The sequence below is a fragment of the Ciconia boyciana genome, chromosome 1 (genome assembly GCF_034638445.1).
Source record: "Ciconia boyciana chromosome 1, ASM3463844v1, whole genome shotgun sequence".
Lineage (NCBI taxonomy): Eukaryota > Metazoa > Chordata > Aves > Ciconiiformes > Ciconiidae > Ciconia > Ciconia boyciana.
In genome coordinates this window covers 53,355,618-53,383,072 of record NC_132934.1, presented here as the reverse complement: position 1 = coordinate 53,383,072, position 27,455 = coordinate 53,355,618, and the positions used below count along the sequence as shown (strand labels likewise).

The 27,455-nt window shown below is 37.1% G+C and overlaps 1 protein-coding gene and 1 long non-coding RNA gene across 5 annotated transcripts in view; both read left to right on the top strand.

Annotated features, from left to right (window-relative positions):
- ANKS1B (ankyrin repeat and sterile alpha motif domain containing 1B) overlaps nt 1-27,455 on the top strand; it is a 448,570-nt gene that overhangs the window by 302,327 nt on the left and 118,788 nt on the right. The window lies entirely within an intron of this gene.
- On the top strand, nt 833-18,143 carry LOC140653696 (uncharacterized). Its single transcript, XR_012043191.1, has 3 exons — nt 833-913; nt 14,687-14,891; nt 15,754-18,143. It is a non-coding gene; the product is annotated as an uncharacterized lncRNA (long non-coding RNA).

Below are 27,455 nucleotides of genomic sequence, written 5' to 3'. Positions count from 1 at the left end.
TCAAAGCCATAGCTGAGGAGGATGGATGGCAAAATACTGAGCTAGTTCATAAATTTACATTATTGAAGAGTAGTGATAGATCTACGCTGCTGCTTTTGTTGAAGCTGAGCAGCAATTTGCAAGCAGAAATAATTCTTCTTACCTGCTTTTAATAGCAAAGTATACAGTAGCACCAGTACATGACATCCGCAAAAAAAGTTTATTATCTTGGGTTATCTGCTCTGATCTGTGAACATTTTTTTTGTTAATTTGTGGCTCCCTGGGAAGCAGAAGCGTAAGATGTGACTTAATGTGAGAGAAAAAAAAAATGACAGAAGTTTAATATGCCTGTAAGCATATGGAGTGGTTGGCTTTGGAAATTCACTAGAACTAAAGCGTGGGAAAGAGGAAACTGAGAGCTGAGGAGAGTTAGTAGTAAATGAGGGAGTTATATGCAAGGATGAGATGTCAAGAGTGGGAAACAACTGCCATTAGATGCTAATGGGCTTAGCAAGAAAGACTAGAAATGCATAATGAAGTAACATACACAGAGGATATAAGTATCATATAAAACAGAAAAAGATTACATTAAAGTCCTTACTTTATGTCTATCTAAAATGTAAACAAATGACTACACAGCTATATATAGATTTTCAAATATTCAAAACTATTTTCACAATTAGGTTTTCTCTGTTTTCCTTTAGTCTTCACGTTAGCTTGCGGGCTTTTTGCAGCAGGGAATCATCTTCATGGATTGATAGAGAGCTCCTAGAACACTCTCTAAAATATGATCTAAAATTATAGTTTCTCTCGGTATTTTTACTACTGTTATTAATAAACAATTACAGGATATCAAAATGATGATTTACAGAAAATGTGAAAGATGACCACGTCATATATTATAGAAGAAATAAAACATTGGATAGTGTTTCAGGTAAGAAGATTTGTGTCAAGAATACCTTGATGTGAGAAAGAATTTAAAAAAGATTATTTGAAGATGTTTCATTTAAGCTAAGGTTCTGGGCAAAATATTTTCCTGGGGATTTTGGTATAATGTACTTCAGCTTTTCACCATAAGATTTCTAATGGTCTCTGGAATTCAGATAAGTAAGAGAAGCAAACTGGCTGCTATCTTCTCTGCATTTCCCCAGGGATTTAACACAGATTATTCCAATGTGTCAAGGCTAAAACCCCCTCACTGTTTTGCAGGAGATGCTGTTAAGCAAAATGGATGAGATTTTGTGTTTATTGCTGCAATTTGTTATATTTCCATAAGCAACAGCATTTTAGCATTCCATTTGGTTTTGTTCTCATAAGTATTTTTTTCTGTGCAAGTATGACATGAGCTACTGTATTTTTCTTCTGAGAATCAAATAAGTTATTGCTTATAATTCAGTACAGACCCATTAATAGGGCAGTGAAGAATTTTATTTGGTCCTGAAACTCACTTATTTGGTTTGACTGTGCATGTAGCAATTATCAAGACAGTAAATATACTTAGAGGGTCTGAAATATAAATCTTCTGATGGGAAAATGTCAAGGTAAGTTTAAATGAATAAGAGTCAGAAATGTGTTTACTGATACTGTAGAAATCTGTCATCAGAATCACAACAGACATAATTCTGAATATCTGAAATCTTGTACTCAGATTCAATCTTTGTCACGTCCTACTGATGTCTTGAAAGTGGCAAAATTATTAGAAAAAAAAAAAAAATCTTTCCCAATTATCTGTCAAAGTGAGTGTAGGATGATGTGGTAAAGGAGTTATCTCTGTATAATAAATCATTTTACTGAATTGTAAAAGAGATGAGTATTACTGATAATACCCACGGTCAGTTTTTGCATGCAACTAATAAAATAAGAATAAGAATGTAGCATGCTTTTTTTATTTCAGAAGTTAGCTGACACTTGGCTTTGAAAAATACCATGGGGAATCAATTCTTTTTATTATTCATTTTGTTTTCTGCTTCATCCTTTTTATCTCAAGGGAAGCTTCCATGAAAATGTTTCAGAGCTCTGTTTGCTCTCCCTGTGAGTTTCCCACCTGAGTTCCTAATCCTGTTTAGCTGACATGCTGAAAGTAAGTTGTGATGGCGCATAAAGAACAGCCACTGGTCAGTACAATGTACATTCTGGGACATATCTGGAGGCTTTGTATCTTCAGTGCAGTGTTTTCACCAAAGAAATCTTGCAAGCAGATGAAAACTTGGCTTGGCGGTACATGTGTCATTGTGTGTGTGTGTGCATGTGAGTGTGTAAAGTTCTGGAGATCTTCTGTATCTCCTCATAAAATGTACTGATATTTTAGTAACCCAGCATGTTTATTCAGTGCATTGTTTGCCATGAGGCTCTTGAGAACGTTTTAAATGTATGAACTGAAGTGACTGTTGCAGTAAGATACCGTGAGGTGTACAGGTGATAAGTAAAGCCGTGTACATAGTAACATTAAAAAAAGAAGCATTACACAGTCATTGAATAGGGTAATATAATTTAATATATACTTATCCATCTGCTTCTTGTGTTATGTTTAACTTGCTGATATCCTCCCACCCTTGGCTTTTATTTTTTCAGACTTTTCCTTTGCCAGCCTTCATATGGTATTACAGCAAGAGCAATAAAAAACAAGACCAATGACATTCTCACAGCGTTTTGACCCAACCAGTCTCTCTTCTTATGGATAAACAGAAGGAACCTCAGTTACATTGTTCAGTATTTTAGAATGCATCAGCTAACCAGCCATTCCCAAAATGCTTCAAGTTTCCAAAAAGGGTTTTAAGGCACATCTTTACTAAATTATGCCAAAAAAAGGGCAATGTTGGGCACAATTCACAACTGTCTTTCACCTGTGAAGACGAATTATAAAGGCTAATTATATTAATTCATCTTTTTACATGTTCCAGTCATTAAGTGGGTGGAAGTGTAGTAAGACATTGCATTGTTGGAAAAGCCTATGCTTTTCATATACGTGTGTTAATTCTTAAGTTCCTTGCAACAATCGGTGCTACAGTCCTCAATCATGGATATACTGGAAACTTTCCAGATTATTTTATTTCTGCTAAAGCAAAGGAACAAATTGGCTTAAGAAACTATTTTTCATAACAGTATCACAGTCTTGAAAAGAAAATTCGATTTTCTTTTTTAAATTTATTTTTCAAAATTTAAAACTTTTAAAATGTACAAAATATTAAAAATTACATTAAAAAATATGTCTACAAAAATATCATCTTGAAAATATATTTCAGGTAGCTAGGTGATCACTCAAAATTTCAGACAATTGGAAAGAAGTAATTAGTGGGGATTTTTGACCTCTACTGAACATGCTAGATCATATTCTACTTTAGCAAAAGAGGGACCTATGAAGGGATAAAATTTCAGTTGCTGGCTATATCAGTGAAATTGATATTTACGACTCAGACATAGTCATACATGTCATACATGTCTAGATTCTTGCTATAATCATTGAAGATATGCAGTCATTTCTTTGATATGATTCATCCCGTCCTAAAGCAAATGCTTAAATTGCATCAGATGAGTCATGCCTTAAAGGTGCCTATTTGTCTCTGCTAACTTAAAGGGACCCTTCTGTGAGTACTGAGATCTCTGTTGTGGATATTTTACATTCCGTAAGATGAATATCACTCTAAATCTGAATGTGGCTTCATATATGAGAAAATAGAATAGAAATTATTGACTAAAAATGTGATATCCAGGAAAAATAATAAGCTATAGTCGGGGGGGGGGGCGGGGAAGTCCCAGTATTGCAACTTCTGAGATGAATACTGTTTCCCCTAGAAACCTGTTTCTCATTTGTGGAAACATACTGGGAAGTCTTGGTATGTTCTGAGAGTTATTGTAGCTCACCATCGTATACCAACACATTTTAACATTAACAGCCACTGGATGTACCAGACTGCTAAATTCTGCCTACTCCTTAGGAAAGTCATATATCATACATCTGGCATTTTCTTCAGTCCTGCAACTGTATGCCTCATTTGCTTCTATGGCAGTTGTATCACAAAACACAACAAATTTTGCCATCTCTTTTTAAACCTACACTGTTAGTTATGTATTCAAAGAGTGGCCAAAGTAAATAGTACTTCATCTCTAGTTTCATTTTTCTGACATGCCATTTTTGTGAAAAAGTCTAGAATAATCCCACATAAAGCAGAATTTCAGATTCTCTTTTTAAATTCCTGTGTCCTACCCAGGACTTGTGTTTCTTATTCAGGCAAGATAAGTCCCATTCAAGTAGCACAGATCCTGATTTTCTAAGGGCTGTGCTTTTTACAGTTATGCCTACAGATTTGAACCTATGTGCACTTCCTAAGGATAAGTTTTATATAGGATGATACTCAGTAAACTTAATTGCAAGATAATAAAAATGAATTCTGTGTTCAGCAGTTAAACCAAGAATTTGCTGAAAGTATGACTCTGTACATCTCCCTGGTTCAACTATCTGCTTTACATTTGAGACCTCAAAAACTTTTACAAACATTTTTCTAGTGGTCTCTTAGAAAATGTGTACATATATGGCAAAGAAGGAATGAAATTTGATTACGCTTTCCTACTCACTGAAAACAGAGGAGGCATATGTGCAGAATGACCAACCCCTGCCCATATCCCTGAGATTAGTTTAGAATACCAAAAAAATTGAGTATGTTGTTACAGTTATAAAAAGACATCTTATCAAAACATATTTTAAATTGCCCTTGATATTTCTGTGCATCATTTTCGTACAGTTTTGCACACATCACCAGAAAAGATACTAGGATGTGCTTCTGGGAATTGAGAGAAGAAACAAAAAGCTCACCAGATAGTTGACAAAGCCAATTTAGAAGATATCAGTAAAATAATTTAATATTGTTACCAATACTGCTATGGAGTACAGAAGGGACATGTCAGAACATTATAGGTTTGAAGTATAAAACCAGAAAGGTGTCAGAGTAATGTATTCAAATTTAAAAAAAAAAATTACATAAAAAGACACTTTTAAATTAATTGAAGGAAAAAATTGTTCATGACATATGAAAAGTTAGAAAACTGTCTCAGAACGAGCAGTGTAAACATCATCCTTTGATACATTTAAAGTAGGTGAAAAACAGTGTACAGTCGAGCAATAGCCCTGCATGACAGAAAGGAAACCTAGTAGGAGTCTCCCCAGCCCTAACTTCCATGATTCAGTGGTGATACCACATATTAACTTTCTCATAAAGCAGCATGTATTGCTATACTGCTTACAAGATGGCATTTTAGAGTCATTGTAATAAATGAAAATTCCACTAGGTGGTTCTGGTGCTCTTCTAACAAGGATCGAGAATGTTAGTGCACGGCAATTCTCTGTTCTTTTTTTTGCTGTATTGTTTTCCTAAGTATTCTGAGTATGTCAGAATCCAAACATTTAGTTACATTCTGAATGGTGGTATTAATAATATATTTCTTGATTAAGGATAAAATACCCTTGGTCAAATAAGACCAAAGTATGAGACTTTAATACTGTGAAATTCCATTGGTAGGTAGTTAGTATTTATCAGTTAAACTGCTAGAGCTCTGTTTTAATTTAGCCTTGGAAATTACCTTCTTGAACTTGTAAACTTGAACTGTAATCACAGTGGACTTGTAATTAGGTTTTTTATGTGAGGTATCATCAATCTAGTAGAATTTTAAATTAGTATGCTTATAAGCATGTAAAACTTCACTATCATCTAAGGTGGTATGTGACAACAGACCATGAACAACTGTGCAATCATGGGAACTTTCTTTTTGTATGGGCCGTTGTTTAAGATAGGATACTGATCTAAACACATTTGTGATCTAGAGCACTGCTATGGCCCAGTGCAGCCACTCTTGCATTTTTATTAAAATCAGTTTATACTTACTGCCTTTTCCCTTTGCAATTCCTCTGTTTCACAAATACCAACTACTTTTTCTCTCAGATGGACTGAGATATGCAACTTGAGATATGCAGCTTGCATATTCTCAACTTGTATTCCTCTTTAAAGGCTGCTGTTGCTATTTTAGACCTGAAGAAAGGCCTTTGTGCCCAAGCATCTGTATCTCCCAAATGTGTCAATCTGGTCTAGTAAAAGGTGTTGTTCATTATGACAAATCTTGCCCTATTGAGTAGGTTTAGAGTGTATTGCTGGTTCTACAAAAGGGTTTGTTTTTTTTTTAAAAAAAAAACTATGAATTTTTTTTCTGTCTTTTTTGTCGTTTCTGGTGTTACGCAGTTGGTTATTTTTGCTGCCATGGTACATGCTATTAATGCTAGGTAACTACTCCAAATATTTCCACAAACAGACTACAGAACTCAGTTTGCTTCAGCTGTGTTTGCATTTTCCTAATACACTAATGAATGAGTTCCATAGGAGTGTTCATGGGAGAAATTTACAGAATATTATGGAGAATATTACAGAGAATACTACAGAACAGATATAATAAATTCCAAGTCTGCACATCAGAAAACCTATTCTGATAATTAATGGTTTTTAAACTACTTTAGTATTTGTGGTTTTCCATTTTTTTTCTGGTGGAGGTATAGGCTCATATGTAGCAAATATAAGCCTATTGACAATAGCCCTGCTGATCCATTAGAGATCATCGACAGACCCACAGAGCTTCACAATACAACACAGACTCCCATCAGGCCTGAAATGAGAGCTCATATCATGTACTAGCGACAATTACAATTCATCTGCCATTAGTTTTCCAATTTAAATATTGACTACTCCCCAAAAAAGTCTTTTAAAAAGCCCCCGGATCAAATTTCAGAAAAAGTAAGAAGCAAAAGGCAAGCACATTTCATAAGTTCTTCCATTTTTGCTGCCCTTTCTAGTTCTTGAACCTACCTTTTGGAAGAGATTGTCTCTTTTACAAACAGTTTGTATAACACAATCGCTACTAATTTGTGCTTGGGCCACGCTTTTCTGAGCTCGTGTTTGTGCTGGTTTGTATCTACGGTTTAATAGCACTCTTGTAATTAACATGATCATCATCTCCAGAACTTGTGGATACTTTCTACTGGTGACGTTTTTATTTCTTTAACCCACTGTTAAGAAAGTTGTAAAATGACGCTGTGCAATTGCTATTAAATATAAAGTTGCAGAACATCTACTCATCAGCTATATTCATCTGATGCCATGCTGCACAACCTATGCAGGGAATTTAAACTGGATTGGTACCCCACTTTACCAGAATAACCTTCTTACTTTTTTTCATGGTAGGTGTAGAATGGATATCTACTTCAGTCATTGAACAAGACTAGAACTAGAGATATTTCCCTGTACAGAAGGATCTCAAAAGATTGCAAAAAAACCACTGCAATCATTGCAAACATTGCGAACATTTAATTTTTTTGCAAAAAACATCCAAAAAACATTCATCAAGAAGAGTAAACCAGTCTAAAAAGCCTTGTGACATGATTAAAAACACTCTGATTTGGCTGGCAGTCATAGAAAGCTCCATCTTTCTATACAAAGGGAGAAGGCACCTTAGGAAAATGCTTATCAGAAAAAGTGGTACACTTTTTCTAAAACTCATACTCATTCTTTCGTCCTGCCACAGCCAACCATCCATATCAGAAGTATTGTAAAGCTGCGATGTAAATGGTTTCCAAGCCTAGAAAGCTCACCTAAAAATACCACATAAAGAGATCAAACATGCAATGGGTTGTGATTTATGTGTTGAAATACCCTTGTGGGTATTTCCTTGTGGGTATTAACCCTCTGTTATTCTAGAAAGATGTAAGACCACTTAGAACTAGATATTACAACACAAAAATGTGTATATGAAGATAAATTAATTCTCTTTGTAGCCAAGCATTTAGTGTAATGCAATTAAGCACTCAGTAGCCAGTTCTGGATGCAGGAATGCGTGGATTTGCAACATTTATTTCTGCCAGAGTTTGTTAGTGAAATTGGAACAGACATGCCTTTGAAATACAAAAAAACTACTCAGTCTTTATGATTAAAACTCAGAATCCATGAGTTAACAACTAGTGGAAGTTTACTTTTCAAATATTTTTTCTGCTGTTGCTTGACATATCCAGGGACCATCATTGTAACCAATACTAAGTCATTCGTGGGTGTGAAGAACTAGCAAGGAGCATTCTCTTTTTTTCTTTTTGTTTCTGAGCAGTACAATAGGTGAAGCAACACTACTGTGCTTCAGTTCTGCCCACAAGCCCTGCCTTAAACAAAGGAATGGTACATACTGTTAGCATGCCATTATTAATTATCTACAAAATTTATGTGTTATGTGAAAACAAAACAATTTTCTGCCAACATTTGGACATTTCCAGCTTGTCTTACTCCTCGAGATAAAGAACACAGAGGTGAGTCGTGTTAGCATGAACAACTTTTTCATATGGTTCATAATCAGTATTACCAGAATTTACCTCAAACTCAGAAGCCTGAAAGTATATTTCTTTTCTCTTGGTATTTCGAAAGAATATTTCTATTATATCTTAAACGGTGTTTGTCATTGTGCACTTTATTTCTAGAGTAACCTCTCATGGTATGTTGTTTTCAGGAGAACACATAAAATGGCACAGATCAGCCTGGCAGATTTTAAATTATCTTGGTGGTTCTTAACACACCAAGACATCTTAGCACACCACTAGAACCAGAAACCTTTAAAGAATGGTTTTGATTAGGATTCTGATTTCACATGTGTTTTGAAAGCCATTATTGCATGCATTTCCATCAGGATCACCCAGGATACTACCTCTTAAATTCCATGTAAACTTCTGTTATTCCTGATGGATTTGTACTAACTGCAATAATAAGCAAGGAACTGACATAGACTCTCTGGCTTATGGTACATTACCAAATTAGTTGTGACTTTAGGACAATGAACTATGTCCAGCTATGTCTATATTAGTAAATTAAACAGTGTTCAGAAAGTGCCTCCAGGCACTAGAGCACACATTCAGAAGGACCTGGGTACACTTTCGGCATATACCAACTACCATTCTCCCCAGCAATTCCCAGACACAGATCTGGAGCTAGGATGTTTTAGAGGCCATTCCCAACAGCCATGCTGTCCCTCAGCTTTGCAGAGTCAGAGTTTACTAACATAAGCAGACTATTTCATACAATTTAGTCTTGATGCCCAGGAATGTTCTTGGACATATTTAATTTATTGCTATGATTATAGATCCACACCTCAGACTCAGAGAGTATCTCAAACCTGACACTGTTATGAACTTACATGGACACTGTCAACCTGGAAATTATATTTTTCAACTATCTGGTTTTAGAATATTGTCCTTTTTTAGTTTATTTGACTGTAATTTTGGGTTTTGTGCTATCTCATTTTTTAACAGTTTACTAAATGTTCTTAGACCAACACAGAGAAGCCATAAAATGCTAACATCAAGTAGGTATTTAAAAACAAGTACCACTAATTTATTAGGACAGGTCAAATAATACCTAACAACCACACTTTTCCTCTTTACAGTCCTCTTAAGCCCAGTTCTTCTCAGAATATTTTTTAAGAAAAGCTGCTTGAAAAAATGTAGATTCTTTTTCGCTTCTTCCTCTATTTTTCTGCTCATTGCATTGTATCCTAGTATTCCAGAAAAGGCAGGAGCATTTGTGCCCTCAGCATGACTTTCACCCTGGTTTCATAAGGTATACACATGCATTAAACCACCTTAAAAATCTCCTGAGCTATCTGCAATGACAAACATGTATATTTAACTACCAGTCCTTTTTGTCTCAGTTATACCAAAACTCATCTTGATTACTGTCTTGCTATAACAACACTTTATATGAAATTCTAACTACTTGGATCTCAACGGGGAGTTTTAATTAGTGCCAAAAGTATTCCATTTCTGTCTTTCTCACAATACTGTCATACAAGCAGCAGATGAAGGGTTTAAATTTTAATGTGTACTCCAGCATACCCCTTTGATTTGTTTTGTAAATACTATTTGGCAGCCTGCTCTTATTGCTGTGTTTTACTTTATTGCTATACATAACTTTAAAAAAATTACTTTAAAAGTTGATTCAAAGTGCGGGCAAGAATAATCTAGGTATTTGCTGTGATACATCTTCCCTTATCATCTTGTTTCTTTCCAAAATTTTTGCTCTGTTTTTCAGCAAGTTCACATTCTGCGATAGCCAGGTTTTTGGATTGCTTTCTAACTTTTACATCAACAGTAAATTAAAGTCTGCTACTTCTTCCGTTGCTCACTCTGTAGACATTACTACGGTAATACTCTAAACTCCTCGGAACAGAGATCGCCTTATTGGCTGCACAGTACTTAGCACAGTGACTCCCTGATCAGAGTTTCTATTCACTCTAGTAGGAGAAAAATTAGCAATATCCATATTTTACTATGGGTGATTTTAATTTTATTTCCATTTGATCAGGTAAAAAGCAAGCAAACCGACTCTCCCTGCTGTCCTGCATCAACAGGGCAGCTCTGCGGTACGAAGGTGTGATTTCAGAGGTTTCATACATCCCGGCTTACCCAGCGGAAGCTGGTTTATCCTTTACAGCCAAATCGTTCAATCCCAAGTTTTATCCAGGGGGATATCTGTTGAAATCCGTGGTATCGCAGGTGCGGTGCTGTCAGTAGCCGTGCTACCCGGGTATGTCAGCACAGGCTGAGGTCACACATCTGGGGAGCTGTTAAGTTGCTGCTTACGTACGTCTCAGCCCGTGACTCGCTTCCGTCAGGAATCCTTCGCCCATCTCGTGGTACGGCAGAAATGGCGCAGGGGGAGCCTGACGCCGCGCTGACTGTGCTGCAGCCTTCGACAGTCAGACATGCCTCGCAGGTGGGGCGGTGTGGGTGCAGACAACACCCTCTGTTGCGGCTGCAGCCTCTTTCCCTGCTACTGGCAGCGCCTGAGCCAGAAATGACTCAACTTTTCTATAAGACACCAACAGAAGTCTCAAACACTGTTATTTAAAATCGTAGTATTTCAAAGATGAACTACGCTGACGTGTAATGCGTGCCACAGAGATCCATGGTCTGTTTTATGGAGTCACTTTGCAGAAGATTTAAAGCAATGTTTTACCATCGGTGATGGAAAGGGAAGAATGGATTTTGAGAATAGACAGAGGAACAAGAAGTTTTAGCAAGAGTCCAGAAGCGTCAGGGTCCCACAAGGCCGGGGGCTCCCCAGGGCGGCAGGGCAGGGCCTGGCAGGCCAGGCCCGTCCACTGCCCCAGCCAGGAGCAGGGCAGCCAGGGGGGACCTGGGCAGCCCCAGCCCCAGGCATCAGGCACCCCCCTGGGGACAGGGACAGGCCGAGGCTGGGCCGGGATGTCGACCCACACGTGGGTGTCAGGATCAGGCTTGGTGGGGGTTAGACATGGCCCCAGGATGATGACACAGGGCCTCCCCGCAGTGCTGTCTGGGGGCCTCCATGAGCCCACAGACACCAGAGGGGATGTGCTCTGGGCCTTTACCAGAAGTGTAGAGATAGCTGAATGCCACATGACGATGGCATGGTGACTCCTTTTCTTGCTACAGTTAAAATCCTCCAGAATGTAATAACCTTGCTGCTTACACAGTTTACACTATATCGATAATTTTCCGTACACCATTTTGTATCGGTGATTCCAGACTGTTTAGATCTTTCTACAAGTTCATAGATTTCGATGCAGTGGTCTTCTTGGTTACATCCTTTCTGACAAAATCTGGGTGTAATAGAGATCACTTTACTGAGGATCACTCGTACGTAGATGTAGCAGGCTACCATTTTCTATGGAGAATCTCTTTAGGATATAGGTAATGATACAGGAACATTTTAAGTGTTTGTACTCAAGAGTCATTTCTAGGATATCTGACTTCTACTTGTCTTTTCTTTGCATGTGATAGTCTAACTCTTTTAATTGAGAGGTATATGAAGCATGGTGATTTCATTCTTGTTTGTTTTGTCTACATTTCTGTAAATTAATTTCAAACTTAGTAATAGGTTTATAGATATTAAGTTGATCCAAGTATGCTTGCTGGTAGAAAGCTGACACTTTCCACAAAATATCACATCCTTACCATTTAGTTCTTTTTCAGTTTCAAGGATGAGAAAATAAGCTATGCTAGACAAAATTTTGTGTTTATTATTAACAAAGCAAGATATTTGTTAGTTAATGTAATATTTAAGTTCATGAAAATGTAGATACATGATGTGGTAATTTTACTCTTTGATATAACTGTATTAGTTTATTATCCTTGCTACTTTGTAGGCACTCTCCAAGGTTAGTGGAGGGAAATAGGTACCTCCCATGACTAATCATCCTATGCTAAACTCTTGGTTTATTTTGTGATAGTGCTTTTCTCCTCCACTGTTCAAAGGCTACCATATGATGGGGAATAAAAATTATGCTAAGAAAATATCCAGATTCCATTTTACTGAGCTCTGTCCCAATGAAAAATTACCTCGTTACCTCTGGATAGTGATCTCTTCTGCAGTGGTTGGGAATGAGAGCAATGTTTGCATCATAGCAGTGACTGAGTGTTGAGTAATATGCGAGAAAACTTCTGAGCTTTGTGAGTCACCAAACCTGAGTGGTGCAGAGATCCTCTGGGCTAATTTGGAGGGGAGGGCAGAAAGCATTTCAGAATGTTTCTGTTCATTCTTCTAATCATCTTGAAGTGACCCAGGAACTTCTTGTAATCAAGTTTCTACTACATCAAATACACCATATATGTTTAGCAAAGAAATGTTCTTACTCACTAACAGAAGCAGGCAACAGCCAGAGCAGTCAGAATCTGTATGCTTTTTGAGGTCGACTTTTCAGGGATTTTGATTTGGGGGTTAATTCAGAGGTTCAGAGGGCAGGAAGTTTCTTCTAAAAAGATTTGAAAACAACTTATCTTATTTCTAAAGCAAAATTCTTCCACTCAGGAAAAGGTCATATATACTATAGTTGCGGAGGTATTTCTGAGTTTGAAAATTGATACATACTCCAAAAAATTTAGTACTGTTTGATATTTCTGCAACTTTCCTGCTAACAGTATATAACAGGTTTGTGGAAATCCTCTGGTCAACTTTTCTTGCTATCAAGTAGTATTTACAACTTTGAAGCTTGAATTTTCTTCCTTCCTATTTTCAGGTGCCTTAAGAACTCTGACAAACTAGCAGAGCATATGAACTTTTTAAGGATTTAGGGAAAGCAGTTAGGTCCTGTGTATGATGAAACAGTGTATAGGTATTGGAAAGCAGTCAAGGCCATTCTTAGCTGATGGACTTAGACAGGGTAAGGTAGGTACTGGTAAGGTTAGAGATTATTTAAAGGAAGATTTTTGAGAGAGCTAGTGATACAGAGGCTGAGTTAGACTGCTGACTAAACATTGTTAGGGACTGTTTGTGGGCTCTGAAATGAAGTGGCATGATCTGACTTGCATCTGTTCAGCAAAAATCTCATTCTTACCCCCCAAAAAACAGGTGATCATGTCTTAACTAGCTAGCGAGAATGGTCCCTGGAGCAGGCTGTCCTGTGAACTATGCCTCAGAGAGTGCTAACTGGCCATCCCAGGGAGAAGGCTATCAGTTAATTAATGTGGATGATCAGCAGTGTGGTGCCTGGGCTCACTCTCTGGCTCCGTTCCACTGAGCAGTTTAGCCATAAACAGAAGTATCCTTTCTGGAGCGAGCAGCTTTTCTCTGCAGGCTTCAGGCTCATTAATGGGCATTGCTGATTGATCCAAAGGCAAGTTGTGATTTAGTCTCGTTCAGTGGGTTGTTTGTCTGCTTCTCTTGCTTTTGCTTTATAACACAAATTGATGGGAGCCCCTCTGTTGGAGCATTGGCAGAACTTAGTGCCTGAGATGGCAGGTAAAAGACCAGCTTATACCTCATTCTCTTTCATGCAGTCTTACTACATTTTTGTTATAAGATAAAGACAACTTCTGAGCAACCTGGCCAAGTAATCTGGTTCTGTGTGTACAGAAAAAAAATGTCCTGGCACACAGTCACAAGTCCCCTTCTACAGGAAGAAAAAAAAATTAAATATTTGAATATATATACAGCAGCTTATCAAATCCAGATCTCTGATCTTTTTCTCTTGGGCGCAATGGGTGAATTAGATTTGCAGCAGTCTGTTTTTATTTTTATGAGAACTATAATTCTTTCTTTCCCTGCTGCACAAAAAGGACTATTTTCCCAGAAGAGCTTAGAGAAAAACACCAGGAAAATATGAAGCTGTAGTCCCAGACTTTAGCTTTTTTTCAGACTCTGCCCCAGTTCACTCTCCTGTGCCACAGTAGTAGTTCCAGGACAATATGACTCTTCTGCCATCTGGATGGTTTACAGCAACAGGTCCTTCCTGAGCCAGGAGGAGGCAAATGGTTACCCCTTGAGGCTTAATGAATTCATTCTAATTACTTAGCTGGGTTCTGCAACCTGTATTATCAGTATTTGTAGGTGAGATTGCTTCCTTTTGACCAAGAGACCTATTTACATGTCAGTAATGACTATATAAGCTGGTTTTACTGAAATCCTCAACCAACCAGAAGATGCACTGGCTCTCGCATCTCGAAGGAACATTAACACTTGCAACTTCTCATTTTGATTATTCCAAGTATTCATCAAGTATCATTCAGAAGTTGGTCACAGCAACAAGGAGTGATGGGACCGAATACTAAGCCCAGTCTTTCTAAGTTTGGAAAACAAATGAATCTCTGTGGTAGGGTGATACATCTGCTTCTTCCTAAATGATTTGGAATAGATTGTGAAGTTTTTTGCATTTGCAGAGCCTACCATGTTATTGAACAGCACCAAAGACCAATCTCCTGTATAATGAGGGGAGGGCAGGTATTACAGAAAGCATTCAAAAAAGTGATCAAGAAAAAGAGCACACCTGTTCCGGAAGGGAAAACACCTCTCTGGACCTGCAGGAGAGCTTACTATAAGAAGTGAAACAGAGAGCTATCGAAAAAAATGAAGTCACCAGACAAGGTATTTTGCTTTTTAATGTCACGGCTCTTATGGGTGTGTGGGTTTTTTGTGGGAATAGATGCCATATTTTGTAAGTTCAGCAGACAGCATCCAGGACATGATTTATTTTTTCATTAATGTCTCTACCAACCACCCGCATAAGTCAATCACAATATCCTTTATAGACCATTTCTTAGTTTTGCATTTCACTTCAAGAAGCTGCTGGTTTTTTAATATGCTCTTCTGATGTAAGAAGTATGCTGGCCCCCAAAGTGAAAACTGAATCTCCTTGTTACTGTAAAAGATACATGCCTTGCAGAATGTGAATATTCCAGAGAAGAAATAGAAAACATTAAATCCATTTACTAGAAAGTAACTAGCCTACTTAGTTATTTGTGGCCTATCTACTATTTACTGTTAATGAGTTGACCAACATGCTTAGATGATGGCACTGGAATAGCTGCCTATCCAGTTTTCAATCTGTAATTGCTTAGTTGTCTGCTTCACATTATCAAGATTTTTTCAGTGTGCTGGTTTAGTAAGTTTGACTGTTGTTTACTGAATTTACTGATACTGAAATCTAAAGCTTGCAAGGCCAAGAGGTCTTCCACATCATCTATAACCAACGCTAACCAGTGCAAACAGGACCTTCTGGATTATGCCTGAGTCTGCAGGTTTGCAGTATCTACAGAGTATCTATTCTGATTTAGCATTTGATCCTCTAAAAAGGAGATGATTTATCAATATTAAAGTTGAGGTCCTCAGAGAATCTGAATCAGTGTTGCTCCACTGCCAACTTATCTTTTGCATATCTAAAACTTGATGAGAAATGCAGTACACAATATCACTGCTAACCCCATCATACCTTTCATTTTTTTTCAAGATGTTGCAGTTGAAAGTGAGAAGACATTACATATGGTCATACAACAGAAAGAGGCCAGAGGAGAGGTCAGCTGCATAGCAACTGAACTTTTGGAAGAACAGAAGACTGAGGGACCATGTCTTCCTCTTTTTATGCAAGGAATCATGAAGACAGCCTGAATTGCGAAAGCCCAGGAGAATAAGGAAGGGGAAGAGAGTAAGCAAGAACAGGATGTGAACCCCTTTGACTTTCCATAGAGATTGCATGCTCAGCATATCAAAACAGTGCTGAAAAAAAAGGGGAACGATAACAGCAAAAAGAAATACTGCAGAAGAAAGAGAAAGAGAAAATAATCTCCTAGGATCGGTTTTTTGAAGAATGAAGACACTTAGCAAAATACTTAGCCAAGTTGTCAATTTTCTTGTATTGTTAATGTCCATGGTCAAGTGTGTTGTATATCGAATCTGAATTAGCAGAGAAGCAGAACACTTCTGTCCCCTGTAAAAGGGGAGGGAGGGGGGGGAAGCAAAGGTGGAAAAAGATTTTCTTTAAAACCAAACTGCCTGTTATCCAACAAGATATGCAAAAGTAACATGAGTAACAGTTCTTTCTTCTGCAACGTGTGATATTCCATGAGTATTCTGGTTCTACTTTTTGAAACTACAAACCTCTGAACCTGTACCCTCTGCAGGAATCTGTACCCTCCAGAAGGCAAAGTCCTCCAAGCTCCTGTAACACTTCCTTATTGGCTTCTCTCATTAGAAACAAAAATACAAGCAATGAATTTCTTCTTTCTTTCCTGATATCATACAAACATAGGTGTCTGTATTTTAAGACATTCGAGTTGCTGTAATATATCTAGCTTTTTGCCCTTTAGAGAATGGTATCCATGTTTGTCTTCACACTGTGCTTTTCTGCCAACATGCCAGTCTGAAGTGGCATATGCCTGCCCGTTTACCATGTATCCAGCAGAGTGTGGCTGGCTTTTCTTCAGGGAATAAAAGTAAGTCTTTCAGAATATCCTGCACTTTCAGTTCTTGATGACATCATTTACCTATATCTATAGGAAAGGTAAGCACAGACTCACACTTTTTGTCTGAGTTATGTCAGGACTGTAACAAAACATGAAGAGGGAATCACAGTTTTGCTGCTAGTGAGCAGACTAGTTTTTTCTCTGAAACCATTTCTTTATTTCCATAGACTGCTTGCCCTTCATATTATCCTTCTGTCTTCTCTTGGAGAAGTAAGGGTGAATGAGAAGTAACCTATCGGCAAATTTTTGTGTTATTGTTTATGTCCAGTGGTGAACCATGAGACTGAATTACAGGACAGCACTGAATTATAGAAATAATCAGTTTTCCCATTTCACAACTATTAACATACATTTTAATAATTTAGTCCATTAATAAGTCTTGTCTTCGCAGTGCCTTGCACTGCCTTCTCTGTCTCTCTCTCTCTCTCTTCACCTTTTACTCCAAAAAGGTTCTGCCTGTATAAGATACCTGATATCATGCCTCTTCTTCCTGCATTACTGGGTCTCTAAGGCCATCCTCAGAGTCATCTACTTGAATTACGTGAATTTAAAAATTGCAAGCACTGAAGTAAATATTACTCAGATTGCTTGTAATGCCTACTAATCCAGCTGTTCCACCTTGCAGTTCTGTGTAACTGTGTTCTGTAGACTTGACGGAGAGCGATCTCCTCACAGTTTCTTGGGTAGAGAGAGAAAACATTCAAAAGCCCTACTGTGGGCCATCATTGTCAAAGTTCAAACCAAGGTCCTGGCTCTTGGAGCAACCTTCCCCCTTCCTCTGGAGCACATCTTAAATAGATCTCTTTTGGGGGAATTCACAGCTCCTTCTCAAAGCACTATCACATTAGCCATTTGTTATTGATTAGGTGTGGAAATATTAACACATCTCCAGTTTAAAGGTCGCTTTTCTCACAGGTTTCTTTCTGTCTCTAGTGAGTACCTAGCAATAGGAAACAGTTTTAGTGGAGGTTAAGTGATCCATGCCCAGACCACTTCACTGATTGTATGGCTAAAGCCATACTGTTGGGTTGATGGAGCGTATCTGCTTGGGCTTATGTTATGATTTAAGGCTTCATGCTAAATTAACAGTTTTAAAGGTTACAAGTAATTTTTCTGCACACTATGAAATTCAACAAATTAAGTTTTTCTTTTGCTGCTTCATGATCTGTTTGCGTAGAAGTCTGTGACCCTATTGTTTATCCGAATATATAGTGCATATTTATTATATGCAAATAATCAATCACTGTCTTTTTTCTTTTTACAAGAAATTGCCAGAAAGTTAAAGCAAAAACATTCTTACAATAAACTCATTGGCACAAAGTCAATTTTCTTCTCTTTGTACTGTAAGTCATGCAGCATGCTTCCAGCAGTTGTAACAATGCTGAGCTCTTTCAAAAAAAAATTTAATAAAAAAGGAAGACTATGTAAAAATGACTGATTGTATTCTGTCATACCTAAAAATATATGTAAATAATATAATCATGAGGAAGGGTGTGAACGTTGGCTACTATGAATGATACTATTCTTGCTTTAAAGTATTTTTACTCTTCCTTCACAAGCTTGGTATCTGATATTGGTGATGACTAGATGTTTCGAATAATTCATGGTGAATAATGGTTTTAATTAGTTTTAGCTCTGTTTCTGCATGTGATTTTTGTCATGAACATCTTATAATTTTCTCAAATGTATTCATGAGATAATTTATCTGAGTAAGTTTTAGTGTATATATTGTTCACAACTGCAAATATTTGAAATTCAACATCTAAGCTGTTTTAAAGAGCTTTGATTGGATATATGACTCATATCATATTTTTCTGTTCCAGGACTGGTTAAAAGAAACTTATAGATTTTTATGACTAGTCACATTTACACATTCAAATTTGCTGTGTTCTTATTCTCTGATAGTCATTTTAAAAGGTCCTTTTCTTTGAGCTATTCTGCTATTTGACTCCTTTGTCTGAAGAGGCACACAAAATTATACTCAAAATTAGTCCAAACACAGCCACACTAGAGTCAGCATTTTTCCAAGTAAATATTTCTGGAAATTCTACTCAGGTAGATATATGTCTCATTAACTGGCCATTTCAAATGTGCTTTGACATACTTTATGTGAAGTGACTTTATGACTCGAGTATTTAGATTTTGAAAACTGGGGAGAGGAAGGAGGGTAGAAAAGGTCATTTGCAATTCGTTGGTATTTTATGCTGTGGTTAAGGAAAGGCATTTAGTGTTCCTTAGTGTCTGAGTTCATATAATCAACACTGAATATTATCCCAAAATGTCTGGATACAACTATATGCTCATTTTTGCATTCACAGTTTCCCTCTCTGATAGCACTAAAGGAACTTGCCCTTGAACTAATACTTGATTCTAGGATAGGGTTAAGAGGTATATATGTTTCTCTTACTCTAAGTTCTATAACTAAATCAAAAGTGTATTTCTGACATACGAGTAATTATATGTAGTGATTAAAAATTAAAGCTCTGAGCCACTAATACCCCAAGGCAGCTGTTCTGTTTTGCCGATACATAATGCTGAATTAAGCTGGTCACTTTTGGCCTGCTCACCTAATTCACATACTCCCTAATGGAATGAAATACTTAATTACATTTTGGTTGACCTGCCCTTTACCTCTAATAATTTGTGGAAGAGACAGAAACAAACAAAATCTATTGATTACATACTCCACAGTTATGCAGGGGTTAGGATAATTTAAAAAGAAAGTTATCCATGAGAATATGTTCATTAGTATAGACTCTTACCCCTGATGTCATTAGGGTCACATCCAGAATGGCATTTAATATCATGTACTTTAACCATAAGTAATTCACTTTATAAAAGAGACATCAGTGGGACTAATTCAAAATTCAGAATATGCTTAAATTCTTTGTAGACTTGAAACATATAAGAATTGCAAAAAGTGTGATTTCCACTATGGCTCTTCCCGCTCTGTGGTAACTAAAAACAAGCATGTACTAGTCTAACCAGAGGAAATGACATATGTTTTACAGCAAGCTTCAAGTGTTCTACGGAGTTCATTCAACCCAATCCAATATTCTGTAAGTTTGCTACATCGGAAGCATTTATTCATACATCTTAATTGCCAATGATCTTAAAGACTCTTTTCAAGTAGCATTTCTAGGGCTACTGTAAAATGGTGTCTTAAATAATATCAGTCAGGTTTACTGAAATTGGTATATTTTAACCTCCATTTTTCATTCACTTCTATAGTCTCAGGTAGAAATTAACACTATGTTTCCAAAACATATAGCAAATACTGCCTTCAGTTATATACTCTCATTTCAAAGTAACTATTAACTTTCTGGAGAGTTATTCAGGAACAGCAGGAAGGTAACTGAGGGCAGAGTATGGCCAGAGTTTCCACAAACTACTATCCCTCTCCTATCTGTGTATTTTAATTGCCTGGTTTTTATTTCAAATAGTTAGCAGATGCTCCTTCTGGCAACCTTACACAAAACTATGAAGCTGTTCCCAGTAAATAAATTATTGTCTTGAATATCCAATAGACACAATTAAATGCATGTTATTTTTCCAGAGCTATTTCACCACTTAGAACAGGTAATGCTCTAACAACAAACACTATCTTTAGAACAAGATGAACTTTTATATTTTGCCCTTTGTAGAGATGTGCTTAAAAAATCAGCAACACTATCTAGCAACCAAAAAGAGTAATTATAGCTTTCACCTTCTCTAACTATGTAAATTCATTTAACAAAATAAACACAAGGATATCCCTTATGTTTTATGATGGCTTGTTCTTCTGCCTTTTTTTCACGCAGAGGGACAACCATACCTTACCCTAGAAATTCCTGGAAGCCCTGCCATCTGTTGGAGCATAGCAGAATGGGAGCTCTCAGATATATAGGAGGTTTTGGTCCATCACCTCTTCTACACTTTCTGTAAAGAACAGAAGATAACACACAGCCCTCCATTTGAATTTTGGGTAAGCCCCTTTAACATAATTCTTATACAGGGATGTTGCTGGCTTACCTGAGGCCCTCTGAGATCACCAGTTTGTGATCATCATTATTTTATTATATTAAGTAAAAATGAAGCAGTGGAGATGTAGCAAACTAACTGGCACCAAATGAACGCAGGTTTTGCAACTTTTTTCATATATGAGCTTCATATCCTCAGACAATAGCTAAAGATCATTGTTATTTATCAGTATACAAATTTGGTAGCATAAAAGGAATATAAAGGTTATTTCCTCAGTGAATGGCTTTGCAGAGGTAGTATCCCACTGACAATCCTTTAACAAATAGAGCAGCTTTATCCAATATTCCTGGCCTTCCACAAAAAATACCCTGTGTCTGCTTCTTCTCTCCCTTTTTAAAGACAAAGGTGGAGCAGATGATAGAAAAGGCAGAATTAAATGACATAAAAGTATTTCCTGTGCAGTCCTTTCACTGTACTACTTTAAACAGATTATCATAGACATCAAGATAACCACTCTCTTTTTCAGTCTATATAAAGAGAGAGATAAGGAATATTTGTTATGAAGGAACATACAGATTAAAAATAATCTTCTGGCAAACAGCACGGTGAAATAAGAGCAGAAAGGTCACATTAGACAGCATCTAGGTGGATTGTGACAAGGAAGAAATGGAGATGAATGACTAGTCTTAGATTAAAGATTCTCAGAAGTATCTTACAGTAGAGTAATCATCATTGCAAAGGTGATTAAAATAGCACGCTTAGTCATGTTGTATCCACTAATCTGGAGATAGAACATTATTATACAGCACTTATTCACGTATGTAGTGCATGAAGGCAGAATTTTAAAATGGTACGTCCCATTCGGCTTGTGAGTCAAGCGAAGATTATGGAACACCCATTTAATTGCCTCTGTAATGCCACAGCTGCAGCATGTGTATTTCTGCATTCAAATACTAGAAACCACTTTCCTAGCTATTTTAGCTCATTTTACCTTCATTCTCTTCACTTCCCTGCTAAATCAGCTGCCCAAGGCCTACAGTGAAAAGTGGCTTTCTGCAGTCTTCCAGAGGAAGGTGCCTCCTGTACCCAGCTGGTCTGCAGTAAATCAGAAACCTCCAACATTTCTTCTCGAGAGGGAAAAAGCTTCCATACTCTGGCTGAAGAAAACATTGCTGACATTCTTAACAGACCAACAGAGACCAATCTCCTCATGAAATCTTCCTAAATTATTTTTGTCAAATTTTATTTAACAGTTATGCTATCTACTCTATCCAACCATCTTATAATTCATGGAACTAATTCCTCTGATTCTTAATCAGACGCACGATCTGAAAATGCCTGCATGCAGCCTGCATGCTGGAAACTTTAGACTACCATACTGTTGCATTAGTTGTGGTTTATCTTTTTCACATCAGTTTTAGAAAGAGATTCTTCATTCACGATAGTTCCTGACCTGAGGGGATTCTAGCCTGCTTGTTCTCGTAAAGGCAAGGTGACCCTGAATATCCTGCAGCCTCTGAGAAATCTAAGAAAATAGTTAAGTATTAAAAGAGATCTTGTCCAAATGTCTCCAAGGTGAATAAACTATCCCACATGCACCTTTTTTATCCACTTTATGCTCATATTCTATTGTGCACACAGAGACTGATTAAGGAAGGCAAGATATTCATTTAACTGAAAATATTACCACATAAGTAACGTATTTAGAATCTGAGGATGAGACCGTAAAACATAGCAAGACTATCTTATCTTTGATACTTTAAATTTGTGAATTGAGAATTATCTCAAAAAATAATTGACATAATTATTGCAAAAATATCTATAAAAATAAAAGAATTAGATAGCAAAATATGTGCATTTTCCTAAGTTTGATACTTCTGTCTCTTGATTAATCAAGGTAATAGTTAAACATGGAACATAATCTTAAAGGGAGCTGCAGTCCCGATGTAGATGGCTTTGTGAAGCCTTAACCTCTAGGGTATTTACAAGAGACAGTGGCAACTTACCTAGCAAGAAGCAATATAGCTGCATTAGTGCACTCTGCTTGCTTTAATTTGTTCTGCGAAGAAGTTGTGTATGTTGGACAAGGCACATCCCCACTCTGGTGTGACCATGATGCTGCTAGTCACCGATGTACTGTGTGCTGAATTGTGCTGCATAGCCATAACGGAAAAGGTTTCTTCTTGGATAAAAATGAAAAGATAAGCAATTATAAAAGACTTTCGTCTTTCATACATTATTCTGAGTGATATTACCTATTCCTCATTCTGGTCTCCTTTTTTCCTCACATAGAGGAAATTCTGGTGTAGTGCCTGGGAAAAAGATTTGTCAGGTGTTGTCGCTCTCAAATCCCCTGTGATACCCAGAAGATTTTTCAAGATTGTCTTGCATAATTTCACTAATAAGGGACAGCTGCCTACCGAACACAACTATAAAAATTAGTTCTAAGTTTATATATATTTTTAATACGTTTCAAGCAGTCTTTTCATTGCTCCAGTTTGGACTACAGGTATTGATTAATTACAAATTCAAATAATTTATGGGACAGACTCAGATAATCAGGTCCTTTCAAGCAAAGAAATAAAACTATTACTGATATTTGCTAGTCCGGAGATGTCAGCCCACTGTAAGGAGCTATGCCAAACTGCTTTCCTCAACTGATAACATCCAGGGTAAATAGGCAAGATCTTTTTCTCTCTTCTTCCTCCTCTTCATCTGTGAAATGTATTCAACTCAAACAGGAGATTAGCCTCTTCCCAGGGGATCCAGAACTTCATATCCCTAGAAGCTAATATTCTTCTCTGTTCTGCAGCAGTATCATGAATATTATTCAAGAGTCAAGATACTGTCTGTTCTGCCAGAGAAAAGAAGGCTTTTGCCAGATCTTAATCATGAACCATATAACCTAATAATCTATGTTTAGAAACTTCTCTTCCAGATGGTGCACATTTCCTTTTCTCATCTTAGGATTTCTTCTACTCAGTTGGACTGTTTATGTTATTCCTTCCTGTTTTTCCCTCCGTTTTTCTTCAAATAAGACTCAGAATTATTCAATAAAGTTACTGTAAAAATTCAAAATCATTCTCAAAGTAAGTCTCTCATTTGCAATAGGTAGTCTGCCTCAGGCTAAAAATTGGTATTTTTAGATACCGTAGTGCCATTTTTCCCAGATGACTCCAGAAATATACCTGAAATTATTTTATAAGTACTCTGTATGTTCTGTCATTTCCTTTTATTTGAGGTGGCAGTAATTTTGATGGATTCACATTGCAAGGTTACATTTTAGACTTCCTTGCACTGATAGAAAACAGTAAAGTTTTGAAAATGAGCAGTTTGAAAGGCATTGTTCCTTAGAGACTGGACTGGCAAGAAAAGAAATCATAAATCACTATTGCATAGTTGTAGGGGCATACAAGAAAAGAAAAAAAAGTTCAATAAAACTCCAAGCTTCCTAAAAAATGTTCATTAGAAAGGAAGAAGAGAGCAATTTTTTTGTTGTTTTCATGGGAGATATCATACCATTCTCTTTCTTTCAGGGGTGTAGAATTTCACCAGGAAAAAATTAACCAAGAAGCAGTGAAATGAGCGTAAATACTGCCAGGTATACAGTGGGGCATGTGTTTTTTTCTCTTGTGTGAGATAACCCACCTCAGACTTTTAAAGGTGCACTTGATTGCATGGTAGCAGTGCTGTGACGCTGATGAGAGCCTTTCTTTATTGCCATCTCTTTGCCAAAGAGAAAGTGCTGTTGTACAGGAGCGCAACCCAAATAGCTTTACTTTTGCTGTCACTCTAGAAGCTGTAGGAAGAACGGTGGTACGCTGAACATCTGAGAAATAAGAGTGAAAAGTAAAAATAGACATAAAGATAAGCAAAAAAAGATTTCGAGAGAGAGGAGCAGTGGCAATAGGAATCAACATGAAGTCCAACAAAACATCCTTAATAAAACCTCCATCTATTCCATTGCTTAGGCATTGACATTGCTTCTACTTACAAAAGTAAAAGAGTGTTGCTTAGTGTTAACATTTGTTATGTTACAAATAATGTACCAACTTTCCTTAATGTTAGAGTGTTATTCCTGTTTCCATTCCCTTTTTAATGCTTAGCACTTGTAGCAAGATATTCTGATACGATACATAATTGTGGAAAATGGCTCATGGAGCACAGCACAGTAGATTAGCATTAGTATCTTAGAAGAGCATCATCGGATTAGTAATGAACTATATAACTTGATGCTGTCTTGATAAAGATGGTAACAAAAATGAATCATGGTAGCCTTAAGTTATCACAGTTCTATTAAATCTTTGGACAGAGAGTCAACAAGGCTTCAGGGGCCGGAGGTGGAATTTTTCTCTCTCTCCCTCTCCTACTGTCCAGCCAGTCTGATCTCAGTGGACTAGGATGATGGGGAAACTTTACCATATGGTGAAGGCTGAAGTTAGTGATGTTTGTATGCTGTCATATTACTCTCCTCCCAGACTCCTTTCCTGGGATATGGGCTCCTAGCTGTTTTTCACTCTCTTCTGGGGCTTTATGACACCAGCTCACAGCTATTATCTGCTTCAGCATTTGTGAGGGAGAGGGAGGAACACTGCAGGCTATGGTGAATGATATGTTTCAGGCATTTTACATCCCCTCTGTAGGGTAACTATGGAGGTAGCATCTCCCCAGCTTTCAGGAGATATTGCATTAGGAGGTCAAGGGAGCAAAAGCAGGTGAACAGTATTGGACCAGGGAGTACTGTACAGAACCAAGAACAAGATTCATGTTGTGGTGACCATGATGCTACAGTAATATCAGTGCCTAATAATTCTGGTACAGTTTAGTACTGCATCCTTTTAAAATCTCAGTGTTGTTAGTTGTGTAGTATGGTAATATATGGTGATATTATGTCTACACTGATGAGGATATTGGTTTTTTGAGTAGCAAGGAAGAGTGAACTCATTTCAGGTCATACATACACATTCATATTTTCTTGCAGCTAGATAAGCTGAATTAGGAGCATCATACAGAGCCTGTTCTTTTTGGATCTGAAATCCTTCAAAGCTGACAGAAGCTGTTAATACCGAGTTGTTAATACTGCCATTTGATGACTCTGGAGTGGACTATGCGAAATGTATTTCATGGCTGCCATTCTAGCTTCTATATTTGTCACAAATTGTCAGTGTTGTTGGTTAAAGACTATGTGTACTCAAAGGCAAAATTATTCGCATGTCTGTGGAGCTGATGCTTCCAAAAATGGTTTGAAGAGTGCTGGCAGGGCTGTGGGGAAGTTTGCAATGGGAACTGATACACTTATCCGGTGGGGGAATGTGAGCTTGAAAGAATGAGCAAAATGACCAAAAAAGGTTTGAAGAAATACATAGACAGTTGGAAGCAGTTAAAAGAGAAAAGCTGAGTTAAGTGTGAACATGGACAAAAAAAGAAAATACAATAATAAACTGAATAATAATTACTATAGGGAAAATTAGAAAGAACAATTTACAGGACAATGAATAATGAATAGGATCAAAAGGGGGAAAATCTCAAAATTACTATATAATTAATTGCTATTTACACCCCTGAGAGAAGATTATTTTTAACTCTATTTTTTCTGTAAGCTAGTTACTGACAGATACTGTATACCTAGATAGCTGGATCATCTTTTTTGCATTTTTATGGTATGTGGAAAAATACGTTTCAAGTATATTTTAACTATTAAAGGTAGTTTTTTCACTTTCCACTTATTATTCAACAGCCAAATTTTTTTTTTTTTTAAAGGTATCTTTTCTGGCCACAAAATCCTGTTTACATATTTTTGAAGTTAATGACAAGGTGATAGTGATAAAGTGATAGCTAGTGATAAGATCCTGGTATGGGACATTACTTTTTCCATTATTAAAGATAGTTCAAGTTTCATATTATAAAAACCATTTTCACACATACATAAACTCACACTTAAAATCAGCAATAGTTTATTTAGGGGATATCCAGCGAGATTACTTTTTTTTTCAGATGAACTAATTTTACCAAGTTTCAACTTTTGCATGCATTTCTCCCTCTCTCATTAGAAATGATGATGTTAGGAAGCTGATACCTCTTGAAGAGTGCCTTTAAGAACAATTACATAATATTCTGGACAGATATTGACACATGAAGGGATTTTGCCACGGTGAATATTGAGATATCTACTGAATAAAATTCCTGAAATTACAATCAAACTCCACTGATTCCTTCATTCTTTTCCCCCTAGCTAGCAATATTTTCAAATTATTTCAAAACAGATTTCGAAACATTATTTCAAAATGATGTTAAACAGCAGGTGAGCACATTGGTGATTAACAGCGCAATTCATATGAATAGGTTGCTCTGAATAGATTAGCAATCATGATGACTAATGACTTTGGAAAGCATGGAAGATCACCAGAACCTTCATGCATCAAGAAGAGAATGGAAGTGAGACCAAGCATTATTCCTACAGGATATTTTTCTGAAGTGGCTTCAGCTGGTGGGACAGGGCTATTTTTTTGACACTTCAGAACATAGAAGGCTGAACATAGAATGTAGGCCTGGCAACCTAGAAGAAGCTGTAGCTTGGGCTGTAATAGGAGTGCATTTTGTGTCTTCTTAGGTGTGAAAAGTGTTTAGCCATTGCCATCTGGAAACCTGCTTCTTTTCCAGTTGCATCAGCCTATAGTCAGCCATTTTAATGTTGGTAAATCAATGACTGGAGGTGTTTTAGTAAGGGCAG